This window comes from Phyllostomus discolor, chromosome X (assembly GCF_004126475.2).
Source record: "Phyllostomus discolor isolate MPI-MPIP mPhyDis1 chromosome X, mPhyDis1.pri.v3, whole genome shotgun sequence".
In the NCBI taxonomy this organism is placed as follows: Eukaryota; Metazoa; Chordata; class Mammalia; order Chiroptera; family Phyllostomidae; genus Phyllostomus; species Phyllostomus discolor.
The window spans coordinates 20658791-20678508 of NC_050198.1; the positions used below are offsets into that span (position 1 = coordinate 20658791).

Consider the following 19718-nt stretch of genomic DNA (forward strand, 5'->3'; position numbering starts at 1 on the left):
TTTCCTTTCCTTTTCACAAATCTCTGGCATTGAGAGATGTCTTTCCTAGGGCGGCGGACATAACGGACATGGGGGCTTCTTTCAGTAATAGTATATTGTCCCAGCCCGCCCCCCTTGTTTGTGTTCAGTAACTGTTTCATTCTGCAATTCTCATATAATTAGTTATGTTACATATCTTTTCATATGCTCTTTGGCCATTTGTATAGAATATTTGGAGAAATATATATTAAAGTCATTTGTTTATTTTTTGATTGAGTTATTTGATTTTTTGTTGTGGAGTTGTCAATTACTTATAAACTCTGGTTATTAATCCCTTATCAATAGATATATAATTTACAGATATTTTCTCCCATTCAATAGGGTGCCTTTTCGTTTTGTTGATTCTTTCCTGTGATACACAGAAGTTTCTAAGTTGGATATAGTCTCATTTATCTATTTTAACTTTTGTTGCCTATCCTTTTGGTGTCATTCCAAGAAGTCCTGGCCAAGCCCAATGTCATGAAGCTTTTTTCCTGTGTTTTCTTCTACAACTTTAACAGTTTGGTGGTTTATGTCTTTAGGTCGTTAATGTAGTTTGAGTTAATTTTTGTATATGGTGTAAGATTAGGGTCTATCTTCATTCCTTTGCATGTGGATATGCAGTTTTCCCAACACCATTTGCCATTCCCCATTGAGTAGTCTTGCTGATAGGGGACTCAAGACTTGGAAAATTTTAGATTAAGGTCAAAAGTTACTAGTCTAGCAAGGAATGTGGACGTTTAAGCTTTTATTTCAGAAACTACAGATAAGGTCTGTCCTGGCTCCTGGGAAAACAGCTGACCTTCTGGGATACTGCTAAGGGTTACTGCCTGGGGACACCTGGAGGCACCTGGACCTTTGTGTCCAGGGAGATACAGGTGACCACGTGCCCCTGGGAACAGCTAACTGCCTGGAACAGGAATGTTGCAGCATCACTCACCTAATCCTTCCTGAATTTCAAAGCCCTCACTGCACCTGGTTTATTCCCTGTTAGAAAGTCTGGCCTGGAAAGAGAAGGCAAGATGGTCTCTTAGGGTATGAACCCACCATCTTCTCAGATCACCGGCCATCTGAATAAAGTACCTATTCAGTCACTGTCATTGCTTATTGGGTCTGGTAGTGACAGGCAGCCCAAATGCCAGTGTCTTTTCCAGTTACACTTTCTGAACACTGACTTCTTCTGAAAATACTTAGGATTTGCTACCCCAGAACTTTGATTTGTGTAGAGCTTTAAACTTCTGTAGTGCCACATCTAGTCTTAATGCATTATTGTGGGTCTGCTCTCGGCACATACAGCTTAAAACGTCCTTATCCCCAACTCCCCAGAGGGGTTGCCAGGTGTGCACTCTTGGTCCAATCAGCTGTAGTCACAAAGGTCGAATCATCTGTCCCCAGTGTGACCCCTTAGGCCTAAAGCACAATGTCTTTTAAAAAAGAATGAAAGTTGAGCCAATGGCAGAAATTGGATGTGCAGATATTTTATAAACAAACTTACATGGCGACTATGTTTTTACAGACGATGTGTATTGTGTTACTCAGCTACAGCTAGTTCATTGAGTCTTGATTATGTAAACCACTACTAAGCTGTTGTGAAGAGCAAGCACCAAGCACTGGCCTTCAAAGACAGGAGTACCATAAATCCTTCTGTATGGAAACGAGACATCAAAAACAATGGAGCAACTTTAATTGCTTCTCATAGTACAAGAGGTTCCAATTAGATGAACTTGTCAAAATGTCTTCTTCAGTAGCAGCTTGACTTAAAACTATTTCACAGCACAGAATTCAAAGAATTATTTGGTAGCCTACAGAAAGCAAATCATTGTTTCTGCCTATAAGGCAAGGACATCCCTGTTCTGCACAAATAGAGTAACCATAAAACGGCTCAATATTTCTTCTCTGTAATGGCGTGCCTATTGTGGGTCAGAGCCAAATAGCAGAATCATTTAAAAAAAACCTCTTGTAAAATACTCAACCTTTCTTCAAGATACCTATGCCAGTGATTTGCTTTCCTCCTCATTTAACAGAGAAGGAAACGAAGGCTCAAAAGAAAAACAATTTGCTTATGATAAAATAAGTAAGAGGTAGAACCCAAGTTTGAGGTAGATTTGTCTGATCTGTGGGGGAGGAAAAATCATTTCCCTTCTCCTTTCTAAGTTCTTTTAGCTTTTCTAATAATCAAACTGACACAATGCACATTAACAGGATAAAATGGAAAAATGTATTACTTATGGGGGGCTCCATAAGGATATGCCACCTTGATGGGGGACTCAAGACTTGGAAATGTTTAGCTTAAGGTCAAAAGTTACTAGTCTAGTTAGGAATGTGGATGTTAAAGCTTTTGTTTCAGAAGTTAAATATAAGGTCTGTCCTGGCTCCTGGGAAAACAGCTGACCTCCTGGGATACTGCTAAAGGTTACTGCCTGGGGACACCTGGAGGCACCTGGACCTTTGTGTTCCAGGGAGATACAGGTGACCACCTGCCCCTGGTAATTGCTAACTCCCTGGGACAGGAATGTTGCAGCTTCGCTCACCTAATCCTCCCTGAATTTCAAAACCCTCACTGCACCTGGTTTATTCCCTGTTAGAAAAAGTCTGGCCTGGAAAGAGAAGGCAAGATGGTCTGTTAGGCTGTGAACCCACCATCTTCTCAGATCACCGGCCATCTGAATAAAGTGCCTATAAGGATTCAATCACTGTCATTGCTTATTGGGTTTGGTAGTGACAGACAGCTCAAATGCCAGTGTCTTTTTGGATTACATTGGCAGGCTTGTTGAAGGTCATCTAATCATATATAGAAGTGTTTGTATCTGTTGTTTTTATTCTGTTCCACTGTTCTCTATGTCTTTATGCCACTAGCACACCATCTTGATTACAGTTATTTCATGATATGTTTTGAAAACAGAAAGTGTGAGCGCTTCAACTATCTTCTACTTTTCCAAGAGTATTTGGGCTAGTGCCTAGCTGTGGTACTGCAGACTCTCTATCAATAGTCTAAGCTATGGTGATCTCCTTTTTCAGAGGCCCCCCACTCATTTCATGTCCTTGTCATCATTTACATTCAGGCAAGACTGAATGTAGTCTTCTAGGAATTCCCCTGAAAAGTCAAAATGCTGGATACATGTTTCACTCTTTATTTCCCTCCTCAGTGAGAAGGTGGGCATTGGGATTTTTAACCCCAATCATGTAGCACTGTTCTGTGGAGAGTGCCTGTGGAGAGTAACTGCCATAATTTTTTTCTACTGGACTCAATATGGTTCTTCTTGACTATGTCCCACCTGAGGGCAGGATTGTCTTAACTGGTTTCTGGCCTGTTCATAAAGGCATTTAGTACTCTTGTTAAGTTTTTGTTTCTGTGAGTAAAGGAAAGTTTGGGGCTTCTTATTTCACCATCTTCCTCACATCACTCTGACTGGAAGCTTTGTACTACAGTGAAAAATTATTTTCTAGTGAGTCTCTTGCTTATTTAGAGAGTCCAGAGAATTATATCTCAGGGATTTCCAAGAGATTGCAATGCTGGCAGCTCTAATCAGTTAACATTGGCTGTGTGAAGGGCTGTACTGTGAAAGACGTTGAAGTGGTGTCCAGAATTACTGATAAGGGTGAAGTGATCGGTTAGTGATATTTGCCAGGGATGTGGCATGAATCTAAGAAGGATCTGTGTCATAAGTGCTCCATGGCCGCTACTCCCATTTCCTATTAAGATTCAGTCAACCCTAGAATGTTACAATACCTTTATAACATGAGGGCATGCTTGTGCTACTTAAGTTATAGTTCACAGAGAAAATAGTAGGTTTAAAGTGGTTTTGTTTTACTTCGTGTTCAAGGCTTACAAATGATGATACGACCCAAATCAATCCTATATTCCTGTATTTTGTTTCTCTTTAGGCCAGGATTTTAAAATATGCCAGTGTCAACCTGTGGGTGGATCAAAACTCGCATTATTTAAAAAAATAAACTAGAATAGGATTTTCAGGAACAACTACAAAGGACACATGGACAAAACCAAGGGGGGTAGAAGCAGGGGAGGGAGGTGGAGATGGCTGAGGAGGGGGGAGTGGTGGGTGGTAAATGCAGATAACTGTATTTGAACAACAATAACATAATTTTTAATATAGAAAAATAAAATTTAAAAACATAGAGAACCTCATATGGTGAAGGTTCTCTATGTGAGAGGAAGAAGGAAGAAGCTTCCCTCTAGTCTTAAGGTTCTTTCAGCTGATCTGGTGGTAAATCATTACAGGCAAGGCCAATAGTTTAAATTATTAAGAGGTAAAAGCTTCCATGAACCTGCAGGGTGTCAGTTGCTTTTATTTCAAAATAACTCATGTGCCAAAGTAGTATATCTTGGGGAGGCCTGTTTTGAACCCTTCAATCATGTGGTAAGGGTAGGAATTGTTTTCTGGTACCTTTTTCTTTTTTTTAAGATTTTATTTATTTATTTTTTAGAGAAGGAAGGGAGGGAGAAAGAGAGAGAGAGAGAAACATCAATGTGCAGTTGCTGGGGGCCGTGGCCTGCAACCCAGGCATGTGCCCTGACTGGGAATCGAACCTGCGATGCTTTGGTTCGCAGCCCGTGCTCAATCCACTGAGCTACACCAGCCAGGGCCCCTTTTTCTTTTTTAAAAAAATATTTTATTGTTTTTCAATTACAGTTGTCTGCATTTACTGCTCACAACAATTCCACCACCCCAGCCATCCCCATCTCCATCCCTTGCTTGCTTCCACCCGCCCCCCTTGGTTTTGTTCATGTGTCCTTTATAATAGTTCCTGAAAATCTTTCTCCTTTCCCCCCGCCTTTTTCAATGGTATGTATATATAGACTGGCTCTCATTTGTGCTGAAAACACTGTGGAGATCATTAGCATTTTTACTTCCATGATAAAGCTGTAGCATTCACTTAACTGACACTGATTGTCTCTAATAAATATATGAGTACTATACCAGAATAATGTCTAAATTCAAATATATCATTTTAATTTTCTGTCTTAAACCCTAGGCCAGGTTTCTAGGGCAATGGTTGATCACGTTTCTTATCCTGGCATATTCCTTTGCTTAAGTTGTTGATTTCTGTGACCACTGGAAATTTTCTTGGAGGCAAAGTCCAATACCAGTTTTATAAAATAAGCTAGGTTGACTGGGAATTAACCATTGCCCAGTGTTTTACATTTTTATGCCTCCTTTTTTATAAGAATTGAATATTTTACTGTAGGTCTTTAAATGTCTATTTATTACCTGAATCCATGGTTCTTATATCTTCTGTAACTATTGTAGATAACCATTTTCCATTGTCTTTAGAATTTAAAATTATTTATAATAAATTGTGTCTGTTGAAGTTAAATAGTAAACTTGTGTATACCCTTGATTTCTGTTTTTCCTCATCAGATACCATTTATTTCCCTAAATGTTGTCTCTGTTCTCTTAAAGTATTCAATTTGTCCACTTACTTAGGCACAGAGACAATTAAACATATTTTCTGGGGTCTAGGCCCTCTGAACCTGCTATGAACCAAGCTGTAATGCCAATTTTGAAGATATGTTTTTGTGAATGTCTCTCATTTCACCACCTTATTATCCAAGTTGTTTTGAAACTTCTGTGATGTTGATTTGACAAATGTCAAAATATCTCCTTGTTCTAACTTACATTCTATTACCACTTCTGATTTACAGCCAAAATGGTCTCTCTTCTTTATTTCTTAAGGGAAGATGTAATGTACACCTGGCCCTTGTTAAAATTTAAATGATTCCTTGCCTGAAACTAGCCTTATTAAATACTTAATTAAATAATTCCTAAATTCATTTTTGATCCCCCTTTTTTCCACTTTATTTGCCAGGAGCAAAAATTAGAAGCAAATGAAAATTATTATATCACGAGGATTGAATTTTTCAATACCTTTAATAAAAATTAATTCTACTTAAATTTTGAGGGAATCACATAGCACTTAATTGGAGAACAAGAAATAATTTAAATGAAAAATGCTGACAGATGCTTTTTATCACTTATTTGTGAAAAATTATTTGTGAAAAGACACACATATATGTATGTACATATATGTGCACATGGATAATTCAATTACTTTAGTAAAATAATCAACTTTTATGTGTTTCAAAATTATCCTCCAAATTATTTATTGCTATTTCAAGGTCCACAAGTAGTGTATGATTGGTACATTGCATTTAATTTTATTCCATGAAAGTGGGGTGTGTTTTTTTTTTTTTTGATAGTTTAGAAGTTCTCATCTCCCGTATTAGTCCCCTAGAGCTGCCATAATAAGTTACCACAAAGTGGGTGTCTCGGAACAAATGGAATTTATTGTTTCACAGTGCTGGAGGCCAGCTGTCTGAAACCAAGGTGTCAGCAAGGTCACACTCTCTCCAAAGGCTCTATGGGAGAATATGTTCCTTGCCACTTTCAGCTTCTGTTGGCTGCAGGCATTTCTCGTGTCTCTGTCACTCCAATCTCTGTCTCATGGTCACTGCCTCTACCTCCTCTCTCTGTGTTTTCTATCTCAGATAGCCCTCTGCCTTTCTCTCATGAGGAATCTTATTGTATTAATATTATTAAAGGATATTGACTGAGGGCAAATGGAGAAGGAGGCTTTGACTAAAAATAAATGATAAAAATTGATTCGAGGGTTTTAGGATTTGCAAACTGGGAATACAGCTAGGCAATACCCAGAGTGTGCCAAAGAAGAAAAAAAAGGTAATGGTTCTTAGAGTAAAGAAGTACATTCTTGAGAAGAATCAGCCTTGCATCTTAGCTTCTGGATTGGTCTTAGATGATAATCTTCCAGATGTTTTGTGGTCTAGATAATGGGCATCTAGTGGTGTGGTCACATGAGCAATCTGTCATAAATCCTTCAAGAGGTAATCAGAGGGTTATCTATAGATATATATCTTCAGGAATAACTGGAGAATTCAAAAGTTTAAGCTAGTTAAAGTGAAAATAGAATTGTTTCCTCATGCCTCATGCCTCAGCCTACTTGATTTTAGTAATTTAGAAGCTTGACTGTAGTAACTCCATTTTATTTCTTCACTCTTTCCTCAAGGTCCACAGGTATAATTCAGGATGATTTCCTAATCTCAACACTTAAATTAATTATATCTACAAATTCCTTTTTCCAAATAAGGTAAAATTTACAGGTTCCAGGAATCAGACTTGGATTTATCATTTGGGTCGCCACCATTCATCCCACTGCATCTTTTTAGTGTGGTTATACGAACTTTGTAAGCCGAGATTAAATATTATATTTTCTTCATCAGCATACATTAGATGGATAATCTTGGCTAATACAGTACTTACTGTCTACTCTGTTATCTTTATTGTAACAGATATTTTATATATACACATACATAAAATGTCCATAGCACCCTTAAGAGGTAGGGATGCATCTTCCCATTTTATAGATGATGAAACTGAAGTTTCTAGATCTTAATTTATTTGTTTAAATTTGCACAAATAAAACATGATGGAGCCCTGGCTGGTGTGATTCAGTTGGTTGGGCATCATCCCGCAAAGCAAAAGGTTGATGGCTCAGAACAAATGGAATCACATTTGGTTGCCAGTTGGATTCCTGGTCAGGACATATGTCTGGGTTGCAGGTTTCATCTTTAGTTGGGATGCATACAAAGGCAACTAATCAATGTTTCCTGTCACATGAATGTTTCTATCCATCTACTTCTCCCTCCCTTCCCCTCTTTCAAATAAATAAATAGATAAACAAACAAACAAACAAATCAATAAATATGATGGAGCTGAGATACCAGCACACTCAGACACCAGCTGAGTACCAAGCTCTCCACAGGACTTGCACACATATTGATTATAAATGAGGCCTTCCAGAGATGCATGTCACTTGATAACATTCACATGAAAATCTACATGCACATATTTATGCAGAATATATGTATATGAATTGAATGAAGTACTAAATTTTGGTTAGAAGTTAAGGAAAATAAAGATTTTGTTTTGCCCCATCCAAGTTCATGCCCTCCATGGGATCTTTTTCCCCCACTATTAATATTCTTATTTATGTTTTTAATTTTTATCAAATTTATTGAGGTGACATTGGTTAATAAAATTATATAGGTTTCAGGTGTACAATTCTAAACATATCATCTATATGTTGTATTGTGTGATCACCAACATAAGTCAAGTCTCCTTTCACCACCATTTATCCCCCCTTTACCCTCTTCTACTTCTCCCAACCCCCTGCCCCCTCTGGTAATCATCATACTGTTGTCTGTGTCTATGAGTTTGTTTGGTTTCTTTTTCTTGCTTAATCCCTTCACCTTTTTCACCCAGCCTCCCCATCCTCTCCCCTCTGATAACTATCAGTCTGCTCTCTGTGTCTATGAGTCTGTTTCTATTTTGTTTGTTAGCTTATTTTGTTCATTAGATTATATATAAAAGTGAAATTGTATGGTACTTGTCTTTCTCTGAGTGGCTTATTTCACTTAACATAATATTATAATGCTCTCCGGGTCCATCCATGATGTCACAAAAATTAAGATTTCCTTCTTTTTTTATAGCCAAGTAGTGCAGCCGCAATAACCATGAAACACACACACACACACACACACACACACACACACACAATCACCAATATTTTCAGAACTCATTATTGTGACTGCGGAGATCTTGAAATATCATTTACATTCTTTACCATTCAAAATTATAATAGTTATGTGACCTGCTGCTGAATTTGTTACTTAACGTAATAATTTAAAAAGCATGTATATTACAGTATCATATACTGGGTTTTAAAAAATCATTTTGGCAACTATTTTAATACAATTGTTTTCCTTTGTAAAAGCAAAGAAATAAATGTATACATGCATTCAATTTAACAAACCAAATATAATTTAATTACATTGTCTGTGTCAGTGCAGACATTACATTTAACTTTCTTAAGTTTAAGAAGGTATCCTAAAATAAGAGAGAGTTAAGTAATCTCCTGACCATAAAACAAAAAGTGTTATAAAATACACCACTGTTGTGCCTGAGTGTTACAGTATACTTATCAATAGAGCACTTTAAACTGTATAATTCTAATAATTTTGTACATTTTTATATCAAAATTACTATGAAAACTAAATGCAATGACCAGGTTGTATACATGTGTCTGTAGATTTCCTTTTCTGCCTGATATAGGTTTAGAGTTGAGATATTTACTGAGAGTGACTTTTGAAATACTACAACCAACCACAAGACCAGAAGTAACTTGTGACCTTGAAAAATAGGTTCTTTTCATGCCATAAAAAAAAATATTAATGCAATAGAGCAGTCAGCTAAGAGAGGTGAGCCAGCAGGCCAGAGAACATTAATCCAATCAGGAATTGAGATGCTTTGAAGCTGATGCCCTAATCTCCAAGTGGATCAGTTTATGGCTCCAGTGCAAAGTCATTCTCCATGATTGGCCCTGAAATCCATTTCCACGCATCTCCCAGACTTATGTGTTTGCTGAAAAAGTTCAGCCTGTTAGTTGCTACCTTTTGGATCAACAAAACCTTAAACAGGAAAAATGGCTTACAATATTGCTCTCATTTCTTTAATCAAGTTTCTTAAAGAAATGTGAACCAAAGTTTTCTTTATTTATGATTCAATTAGACAATCAATCAGTATTCTCTGAGTAGGTACTTTTTATATTCATTTGTATGCATGTGTGTGCAGTGATAACATAAGATCTACCCTCTTAAAAAAAATTAAGTGCAGTTTCCTGTGCTTGATGCTTCAAAAAGTCAAAACTCAAAAATGTCAGAGTTTGGAGTAAGGAAAGGCTTATTGATGGAGAAGACACTAACTGAGAAGATGGGAGATTTAGCAATGCCTCAAATTCATCTTGCTCATTGGATAAGGTTGAGGGTTTTTAAGGGGTTGAAGGCAACAGGTATTTGGAACCAATGGAAGTTGGCCATTTATGGGAAGGGGTTTCAGCAACACATCTTCCTGAACAATGAACCCTTCTCATCTAAAAGGGTTCAGGTGTTCAAGTTCCAGTCATGTCCTGATCCTTTTGTTCTATGGGAGGCCTAGTGTGAAACTTGGGTTCCAGGTTCAGTTGGAGGTCAGAGCTCTTTCTCCTGTGCACACTTTGGCTTTATGAGTTTGGGGTTTCGATCTATTGTCTCTGTCTCGGAGAAGCAACTCAGCATTTCCTTTTTTTTTTTAAGATTTTATTTATTTATTTTTTAGAGAGGGAAGGGAGGGAGATAGAGAGATAGAGAGAAACATCAATGTGCGGTTGCTGGGGGTTATGGCCTGCAACCCAAGCATGTACCCTGGCTGGGAATCGAAACTGCGACACTTTGGTTTGCAGCCCGCACTCAATCCACTGAGCTATGCCAGCCAGGGCTGCAACTCAGCATTTCATTAAAGAAGATATAACCATTTTGAGCTGTTACATGCATGATACGTTATTAACCACAGGAACAATACTGTACAGCAGATTTCTAGAATTTACTCATCTTGTAAAACTAAAACTACACACATCTCATTTCCCCTGGCAATCACCATTCTCTTCTACAAATTTGACTACTTTGGACACCTTATGTAAATGGAATCATGCAGTATTTGTTGACTGTCTACTCCTCTGTTTTCTGTCACTGGCTTATTTCACTTAGCATAATGATTTAGCAGTCCTACTTCTGAGTAACATCCACAGAAGCTGGGGCACCGGAAGTATGCAGAAGCTCCTTCCAGGGAGATATTGGTGACTTGGAATGGGCTAGAAGGAGATGTCGACAGGCTTCCCTAGTGTCTGAGAAGTATCACCATCAGCCTCTAGGTGTGCACTGAATGAGAAGCCTGACCCACAGGTAGCAGTTTTTAAAGTATGCAAATAGGCCTCTTTTAGAGAAAGACTGGGAGACTGGCATTTCTGTCCACCCAGCCCTATGGGGAGAGCCGATTGATTAAGAACTGTTTCTTTGTTACAGTTCTGTGAGACTCATGAATGCAAATCCCATGGGCCATTATAACCAGGTGATCTAGGGCTCCATCCCTTGGGCAATAGTCACAAAAGCAGAGGCACCAGAGATATTGGCCATTTGGAGAGGGGAAAGCAGAGGTGGTAACTGCTGGCTACCCTGGTCTCTGGGGCAGATCACAGTCAGCCCCTAGATGCAATTTAAATTAGAAGCCTGACCATCAGGCAGCAGATAGGCCTCTTTCAGGGCATTTGGTTTTTGCCTGCTCCTTCTGCTTCCAGTCTTGTGGAGGAGAGCACCCCAAGACCTCTGAAACTCTTTAAGTACTATTTCTTTATTATAGTCCTGTGGGTTTCATGGATGGATCCCTGCAAGTTGGCTTTCAGAGCTGGGTGTTTTGGGACCCTGTTCATCAAATGGGATTTAAAAAGTTGGGATGCTAGGTCTGACTGGTGTGGCTTAGTTTGTTGGGCAACATCCCACAAAACAAAAGGTCACTGGTTCAATTCCCGGTCTGCGCACATGCCTGGGTTGTGTGTTCGCTTCCCCATTGGGGTGCATATAGGCAACCGATTGATGTTTCTTTCTCACATCAATGTTTCTTTTGCTCCTTTTCTTTTTCTCTTCCCCTTTCTCTAAAATAAATAAAATCTTCTGAAAAAGTTAGATTTCTGGATATGGGATCCAAACTCTTTTTCACTCCTCAAGGAGAATCTTGGAGTAAGGAGTTTCCTCTGGATTGTATGGCACTGTTTTGGTAATAGTTTTTATGGTGAGTCACTGACTTTCCGACCTGTTTTAAGGTGGATGATGAGGGTATTTTCTTATTTTCCAGATGTGTGGGAGTTGGTCAGCTAGTTTCCAGGTTTCCGTCAGAAGGTGTTGCTCCCTTCTAGTTGTAGATTCTGTGTGTTCATGGGAGGAGATGACTTCAGGAGCCTCTTATGTTGCCATCTTGGACTAGAATTCTGAAATATAGTTCACTTTATTTCAGAAATGTAATACATGTTGAACAAAAACTTAAACTGCAATTTGTTTTTACATTGCAAGGCCATTTATAAAATTTATAATGAAAATATGGATAGCATTATAAGTGGGTTATAATCATGAGTATTTTAAGTACATATTTTGGAACAACTGTGTTTTATTTTGTATTGAGACTGTAGCTCAAGCTGGAACCCTTCTTGAATTTCAGGCTTATGCTTCCACCTACATGATAAACATTCAACTAAATGTACTACTGACTCATTATCTCTCAGCAAAATTTTCTCCTGTATTTTATTTCATTTAGCTTCCATGGCATACAGTCAGCCATGCAAACCATTACTTTCACACTTTTTTGACTGCAGTCCATGTTAAGAAACCTATTTTATTTTGTAACCTAGAAAACCACACACATTTGAAATGGATACATCACGAAGAATATTTACTCAAACCATGTGTGGTAACTTCTGATATTATCTATCCCATTCAATTTTCCCTGTATGTTTTTATTTATTTCCTATTTTTATTTTTATTTATTGATTTGAGAGAGAGAGAGAGAGAGACATCAACTTGTTGCTCCATTTATTTATGCATTCATTGGTTTATTGTTGTATGTACCCTGACCAAAGATGGAATCTGCAGCCTTGGTGTATTGGGATGACACTCTGAACAACTGAGCTATCTGTCCAGGACCTGTTTTTATTTTTTGAGAAAAACTTCACATGAAATGAAATCAACCATTTAAATGTATACACATGCCTTTAGTACATTCAAAATGTTGTACAACCACCACCTCTATCAAGCTCTAAATCACCCCAACAGGAAACACTGTACCCATTATACTACAAATTGCCACTCCCTTCATTCCTCAGCAACCACTAGCTCTTCCATCTTGACAGATTTACTTATTCTAGGTATTTCATATTGGAATCAAACAAATATGACCTTTTGTGCCTATCTTCTTTTAAAAAATATTTTACTGATTTCTGCTATCCAAATTAATTTTACAATACACCAATGGGCCACCCACATGTCCCATGGATCACATATAACACCTCCTTCCCCTTGCAACATACCCTTCCAAACAGAGGCTTTTGCTACTTTGCATCTATCCTCCCCATCGGATACTTCTGTAAGCTCTTACTTCCTCTCTATTCCTAATGCCAATACCTTAGCTCAGGCCCTTCTTATCTGTGGCCTGGGTTATCATACCATAAGAATTATAACTACTCTCTGTGTTCACACTCCCTTCTCACTGCAGTTCACTTTCTAATTATCTGGCATAGACATATCTGAGCATGTCACTCTCCTATCGAAAAAAAAAATGAATGAACAAACAGAAAAACAAAAAAACTTAAGGTCACTTTACTGCCTTCAAAGACAAATAGAAGTACCTTAGCATGGTATATGATGCCCTTCCTATTCTGTGCCCTAATCGATTGTCCAACTTCATTTTAGCCACCAGGAGATCAGATAGCATCTGCCTTATTCATGTTTCCAAGTCCAGATGCGAGAAAACTGGCTATGCGTACAGTAAGCCCCAGTTAGTACTGATTTGAAGCCACAGCTTTTCTCACACATTAAAACCACTTTGCACATCAATGAAATGAGACTGGTGGGTATGGAGCTTAGTTCTTACTCTTATTATCAAAAGCAACTATGATTATTTCATTATAACTAGGTATAGATTCACTTTGGGAGAAAACTCAACACTCAGTGTCTTCTGAAAATTGTACTGGAAAATATGTATAGGCTGATTGTTGCTTGGTATTCTTCTAATTGTTATGTTTTTTCCAATTTCTATGTAATATCCAATACCATGAAACTTGGTGGTGAAAATATATGAAAGTCAAAGTACTGATTGTAAGAATGTTTAAGGCATTAAGAATTGTGTAGAAGAAGGTTGGCTTGAAAATCCTTCTTTGACCACTTAGGGTTTGAATACCCAATAACATGTCAAAACTTGGGAGAATTTTAGAAAATAGTTTTTAAATCACTAAGTAAATGTGTTTAATTTTCTCAATTTATGTTTTGCTGTCACTTGAAAACTAATTTGATTTTACTTTTATGTGGCAATAGTGTTTGGATGGTTAATCACCATAAACAGAGATGCAGAACCAAAGTGAAAGTAAAAGGGAGGGCAGAATGGAGAAAGGAAGGGAGGGAGGGAGAGAGGCAGAGAGAGAGAGACTTTATCAAAAACTCAATATTCCAAGCCATAGATATTTGAATAACTTACAAAAACAAACATAAATGGAGTTTGCCCCATACCATATAAAGTAATTAACCTACCTCAGCCTGCAATTTAAATGCTGATGATAGCTGAAGAAGTCAATATAATGTGTATACATAAAAATTTAAAGAAATGCTCAAATTGATTAGAAAATCATCACCAACTCACTTTTTTTCCCTTTAAACTATTTTTAGAGAAATAAAGTGAGTCATGCATCATCATCACACTAAATAGAAATAGAAGAATGGGTCTAAATATTAATATGTATTTTCTGTTATTTACTCCTAATCAAATACAAGGCATGTGTCTGCAACATGATTTTTTAAAAAACGAACATAAGCATTTATGCCTGACTTCTCATTTCAATTAATCACAAGGTAATGTTTGAAATTGATCCAGGCAAGAGGAGAAGTTGAAATCTTGGGGTCCTGAGTTGAAACATAAATCACTAAGTACAGAGTTTTGCATCAGATTTATTTCTCAATGATGTTTGAATATTTCCTCTCACAGTATCATAGAAACCTAGTTAGGTGTATTTTATTAATATTTTTCTATTGTATCACCTGTGAGAAAATTTAGGAAATTGACTTTCTGTATAGTATACCAAGCAGATGTTCACCCCCAAAATATATCATGATTTTAATGTGTTCTCCTTAGTACAAGTAATAAAATTTCTGTTATTTTCATTAAAATTTTCAGGAAAGTAGATATGTCCCTAGTGATAAACAAAGCCATGATTTACAGAGAAATATTTAATCTAGAATCACAACACAGAGATACAATGTTCTCTTTATTATAAGGTGAATCACTATATACCTATATTTTGTACAATAATCAAGACAATGGCCCTTTATTTGAATTAAATGATTTAAATAAGAAAATGAATTCTGCTCAGCATTTAGCACTAATTTCCTTCTGTCAGAAAGATGGAATATTGCAAAATTAACAGTAATTGCATGGTAATAATTCCCTTATTTTTACTACAGGTTTGATAGCTCAATATTTTTATTTTGATCACTGTGGGTTATGAGCAAAAGAAAGATAAGCAAAAATATACATAGATAAAATTATTTTGTCATGATATTATATATTTCAAGCTTATGGAAAGATAATGCAGTATGACTATTTGATTGTTGTACATTGAAGGCATAGGGAATGATGACTGATCAAAAATTATGAATCCTATTGACTAGTCTTTACTTTGAATATAAATACCAGACATATTTTTGACATTTACTTATTTTTAATTCTGTTCTGTTGATGTTATGGATAAAAACTTTTCATATTTACTACTATTTGTTATTATTTCTAGACTGTGTTAGTTTCTTTTTTAGAAAAGATTTTATTTATTTTTAGAGAGAAAGGAAGAAAAGGAGAGAGGGAGAAAAACATCAATGTGTGAGAGAAACATTGATCAGTTGCCTCTCACAAGCTAACCAGGGGCCTGGCCTACAACCCAGGTATGTGACATGACCCGGAATTCAAAGGGTGACCTTTTGGTTTGCAGGACAACACCCAACTCACCGAGCCACACCAGTCAGGGCTATGTTAGTTTCTTTGGCTGCATTTAACAGTTATAAAATGTGGGTAAATACTGTTCTTAAAACTGATTTATTTTCCAATATCCAATATGAAATAACATTTGGTCTCAAAAATATAGAATCAGGGATTACTGAATTGAGCAAAATGTTTTTAGTTCATACATGATCATTTTTATTTTAAACCTAAAAAGCCATCAAGTTTAAAGAATTATCATTGAGCAAACAAGTTGCTTAGTTTGCTTTTTCTCTTAGATGTTGCACCTAGATCATTCTCTTGGTTAATCTTACACCTATAATCTTAGAATTATGAGAAACCAACAGTACTCCTGGAAATTTTGTCCTGGGTGTTAATAGGGGGTTGCAATTAAGTACCTTTAAAAAAGCCAAGTAACTTGCTACTACTAGAATATGTATCACTTAAGGATTTGGGTCACCCCAGAATATTATCATTTAAATTAACAAGTTTGCAAGTTTCCAAAATTTAAAAATAATTTGAAGCATCTCTTATATAATTTTCCTTCCAAATATATTTCAATAAAGTGTGAAATATAAACTGGTGAAAAGATGTATGCTAGCCATGATCATAGCTGAGTTCCAAATAAACTGGATGTATTTTATTTCTAGCCATATTAGTAATTAGTTGTTGCAATAGTCTCCGAGTCATTTGATTTTGACTTGAGTCATTATCTCGAGTCCAGGGTCCAAGGAGACTAATTTTTACAAGCCTCTCTTGATTTCCTGCCCACATTCCACACTATTAGGTAGTGCTGACAGCTCTGCCTCTCTCTCCTCCTTTCTCTGTCTCGTTTTCTCATTCAGTGGTCCCTGGCATACTAGAGTCAATCAATGTACCTCAATCACTTTTCCCCTCCTGACTGTAAGAAAACAAGCGTGAAGCTTTAGCATGACTACCTGTGCTTCAAAAGTATATGATATCAAATATTTGCAGTGAATATTCAAAACCACATGCTTTAGGGTAAAAATCAAAATGATAATTGCAATAGATTCTTTTCATTGGAGGTCCATGCAGTAAATTTTGAAGTCCTACTAAGTAGATGTGGCACTTAAAGACTTACCCTTTCTCAATTAATGATTTTAACAAATCTACAACCTAATTTATTTATATTGTCTCAATACTTGACTCTTGTCAATGACTGGTTGCCAACAAATAATATCATGATATATTAGTTCCCAGCTACCATAATATATAAAATTAGAAATCACTAAACATTATATTGCTAAAATGGGTGTATATATTTCTATAATATAAAAATTATATTAAATGTATATATAGTAGGTCTTTGAATCACTTCATTTCATTCAACATTCTTTTGTTATAATGTTGGTGAGATGCCATAGGAACTTCCCATATTTTGCTGTGTATAATACTCACTTTTTTGCCCGAATTTTTGAGGGAAAAATAAAGATGCACATTATACATGGGTAGTACCTGCAATACCTTGTATCTGTTCTTGTGTTTTGTAATTATTAGTTACATAAAATTTCTTGTACTATAACATGTTTAAAAATAAATGTGAAAATTCCTTTATAATACAAAAAAAACAAGTATCTAAATATAAATAAATAAATAATTGAATTTAAAAATTTAAATGAAATATTTTTTTCCTGAAAGTTTTGGCCAAAAACATGGGTGTGCATTATACGCGGGAGCGCATTATACATGGCAAAATATGGAAACTCCTGTTTATATCAATTAATCTATGGTAAAATTAGTTTCACCATACATCATTTTGCCACAGATCCAAGAACTTATCAACAACATTAAGTGAGGAGTGACTGTACATGCAGCTATCTCAACACTATATTTTCCTGAATTAGCCTCATTGCCTGAGGCTAATGTTTAACACTAAGCCTGAGTATCAAAGTTTAACATATCAGAAAGAGCATTTCTTCTTTTAAAAAAAGGAAAAAAACAAATGCAATATATAGCAGCCAGCACCTTATACTAGATAATTAAGAATATGGACTGCATTTTAGCATTCTTAACTGTGGTTTTCTAGTCTATTCATTCTTTTATAAATTAATCAAATATTATTGAACACCTGATATATGCAGGGTACTCCAGTATTAGGAAACAACTAAAAAATAAAGTTATATGTGAGGAAAAATGTAATTCTATTTATAGAACAAATGGGGAGATATTTACATTAATGGTGATGATAATAAAAGAAAATATGTATAGTTATGGTAAGAGTTATATTTAATGCTAGCCTTTGCTTTCATTGCATAGTACTGGTATTTACATAAGAAAGAATTTAAAAATATTAACGATTACCCAAAATTTTTTCAATAAGCATGGACTGCTTATCAGGGTGAATGTAATATAAAAAATGTGTTTCCCTTTGACTTTTTATTATGAAAAATTTTTAATATGGCTGTTATTTTTCTTACTGCTGAGATATAGGTGTTGCATATATATTCTGGATATTAACTCCTTATCAGATACATGGTTTGCAGATATTTTCTCCCATTCCACTGGCTATCTTTTCATTTGTTGTTTTCTTTGCTTTACAGAGGGTTTTAGTGTGATAATAGTCCCGCTTATTTATTTTTGGTTTTTGTTGGTGCCTTTGATGTCATATCCACAAAATCACTGCTACGGCCAATGCAATGATATTTTTCTCCTATGTTTTTGTCTAGGAGTTTTATGATTTCAGGTCTTATGTCTAAGTCTGCAATACAATTTGAGTTGATTTTTGTGTATGATATAAGACAAGGATCCAATTTCATTCTTTTACATAAGAATATTCAGTTTTTTCAAGAAAATTTTTTCAAGAGACTATCCTTTCCTTATTGTGCACTCTTGGAACCTTTGTCCAAAATGAGTTGACTGTATGTGAAGTTTTTTTCTGAGCTCTGTATTATGTTCCACTTAGTCTCTATATCTGTCTTATGCCAGTACCATACTGTTTTGATTACTCTAGCTCTGTAATATATTTTACAATCAGGAAGTGTGATGCCTCCAGCTTTGTTGTTCATTCTCATGATCAGTTTGGCTATCCCTAGTTTTTTGTGGTTCCATATGAATTTTAAAGTTTTTTTTTTCTGTTTCTGTAAAAAATGCCACTGGAATTTTTATAGAGATCACATTGAATCTGTAGATCACCTTGGTCTTGAATAACATTATAGACCAAATGTGTTTTCTCTCTGGTCTTATGTCTTCATCTTCTATTCACTATTGGAAGCAGGATGTTGAAGTATCCTACTATTATTGTGTTGCTATATATTCCTTTCTTCAGTTCTGTCAATGTTTGCTTTATATATTTAGATACTCTGATGCTATCTGTATAAATATTTGTAAATATTATGTCTTCCTTCTGTATTGAAAATTTTATCATTTATATACTGTCTTTGTGCCTTGTGACAATGTTTTTTATCATCACCTGAGGACATGCTTATGGACTTTTAGAGAGTGGGGAAGAGAAGGAGGGAGAGGGAGAAAAACATCAGTGTGAGAGGGTTGACTCTTGCATGTGCCCTGACTGGGACCAAACCCACAATCCAGGCATGTGCCCTGATTGGGAGTCATACCTGCAACCTCTGTTTACAGGCAGCACACCAAGGAAGTGAGCCACACTCACCAGGGAACTCTTGTGACAATTTTTTATTTGAAGTCTATATTGTGTGATATAACTGTAACCACCTCTACTGTCCTTTGGTTAATATTTGCATGGAATATCTTTTTCTGTTCCTTCACTTTCAGCTATGTGTGTCCTTATATCTAAAGTGAATTTCTTGTAGACAGCATATAGCTGAGTCTTCTATTTTTATCCATTCAGCCCCTTTATGTCTTTTGATTTGTGAGCTTAATTCATTTATATTTGAAGTAATTATTCATAAGAAAAGATTTACATTCTCACCAATAGTGCAAAAGGGTTCCTCTTTCTCCACATTCTCACCAGCACTTGTTTGTTGATTTATTGATGATAACCATTCTGACAAGTGTGAAGTGATATCTCATTGTGGTTTTAATTTGCATCTCCTTGCTGATTAGTGA

General features: G+C 36.1%; 1 pseudogene; it reads right to left on the minus strand.

The window, feature by feature from the left end:
• Positions 1-19718, minus strand: part of LOC114505660 — a 51783-nt pseudogene that overhangs the window by 12173 nt on the left and 19892 nt on the right.